The sequence below is a fragment of the Dipodomys spectabilis genome, unplaced genomic scaffold (assembly GCF_019054845.1).
Source record: "Dipodomys spectabilis isolate Male_0828 unplaced genomic scaffold, ASM1905484v1 ptg000190l, whole genome shotgun sequence".
Classification (NCBI taxonomy): Eukaryota; Metazoa; Chordata; class Mammalia; order Rodentia; family Heteromyidae; genus Dipodomys; species Dipodomys spectabilis.
Window position 1 is genome coordinate 640,108 of NW_024870867.1, and position 1,655 is coordinate 641,762.

Consider the following 1,655-nt stretch of genomic DNA (forward strand, 5'->3'; position numbering starts at 1 on the left):
ATGATGATAAAATCCACAAAAATCTTCTGAGCTATTCATTGGACATAATACCCAGAACATACAAAAAGTTCAAAACATAAACATCAGGAGTATATATAACCTAATTAATAAATGAGCAACTGAGCTGGAGAGTTCTCACAAGATAAGTATGAATGCCTAATAAATACATGGAGAAATGTTCAAAATACTTAGCCATCAAGGAAATGCAAATCAAAATAACACTGAGATTTCATTTCATTCCAGTAAGAAGACCAACAACAAGCACTAATGAGCATACAGGGAGGAAAAAGCAATCTGTTGGAAATGTAAATTAGTCTGGCCATTGTGAACATCAATATGGGAATTCTGTAAGAAACTAACTATAAATTGATACCACACACATAGTATACTTGATACTACACAGATACTATACTTGATCTTAGCCAACAGGCTGAGAAGCAATGGTGAGACCAAGGACAAGAGGAGAACCAATGCAACAGTGATATTCACAAGACAATATGTTGGAAATGATTTGTACAAGATGGGGGTGGGGAGTGGGGGAGGAAAGTAGGAGAAAAATGAGGGAAGGGGTAACAAGTTTGACAAGAAATGTACTCATTACCTTACTTATGTAACTGTAACCCCTCTGTACATCACCTTGACAATAAAAAAGAAAAAAAAAGAAACTAGAACTACACATTTGAAGTAATGTAAATCAACTTACAGCAATGTGCACTCATATGTATTGCAGCATACTGACAATAGCCAAGCCATGGAATCACCTTAGGTTCTTAACAGCCAGTGATTGGATAAAGAAAATACATGTAATGGAGTATTAGTCAGCAATCATGAAGAATGAAATGATCCTGTTTGCAGAAAAATGGGCGAAACTGGAGATACTCTTGCTCAGTGAGATAACACAAACTCTCAAAGGAAAATATCATATTTTAGCTCATATGATAAGAGCATATGTCTCCAAGCTCTCTAGTCATTAGGAGAGATTTGGAAGCTGTATTTTAGTTCCCACACTTGTGCTCAATAGTAGGAAAAACCATCATTAATACTCTGCACCAGAGATGATGCCTTCTCAGTTTGCAATTCTATATGTTAACCCCCTTTCTCCTGTTTGCCTCAGATGAGTATGGGTAACATTGGGTTTGTTCACCTGACCAGTTCTTGCAATTTTCCAATGCTTTGTTCTTTATCAATAGCCTAAAAAACAACTAATGGCACTAGGTTCATAGTGCCTAGTGAGTATCACTGCTCCATTTGTTCACCTTTGTCCCACCATCTCCGTGCTCTCCTTACCCTCTCCAAAACAGAGAAGCTTACGTGTAAGACAAAAGGTATAGATATCAAAAAGAGCGACAAAGGAGAAAAGAGAACAAGAAGCAAAATAACATAAAACCTCTTGTTTCCATTTCTGGGAATTCATATTGATAAGCATCATTTTATATGATCATAGAACTATAGCTATTGAACCTTTGTGATCCTCTCCTAAGAATATCCTCCATTGGTCTCACTGTTGAACCTTTGTGATCCTCTCCTAAGAATACCCTCCATTGGTCTCACTGTTGAATGTGTAGAGTCCTGTATAACTTATAGTATCCAAGCAGGTTTTTTTTTGTCTTTTCCCAATGTGTTTACTTGTGGACTTAGAGGCACTTTTTAGCTAC

At 36.8% G+C, this 1,655-nt stretch overlaps 1 pseudogene; it reads right to left on the reverse strand.

The window, feature by feature from the left end:
• Window positions 1-278: 278 nt before the first annotated feature.
• On the reverse strand, window positions 279-442 carry LOC122121592 (annotated as a pseudogene).
• Between the last annotated feature and the right edge of the window lie 1,213 nt (window positions 443-1,655).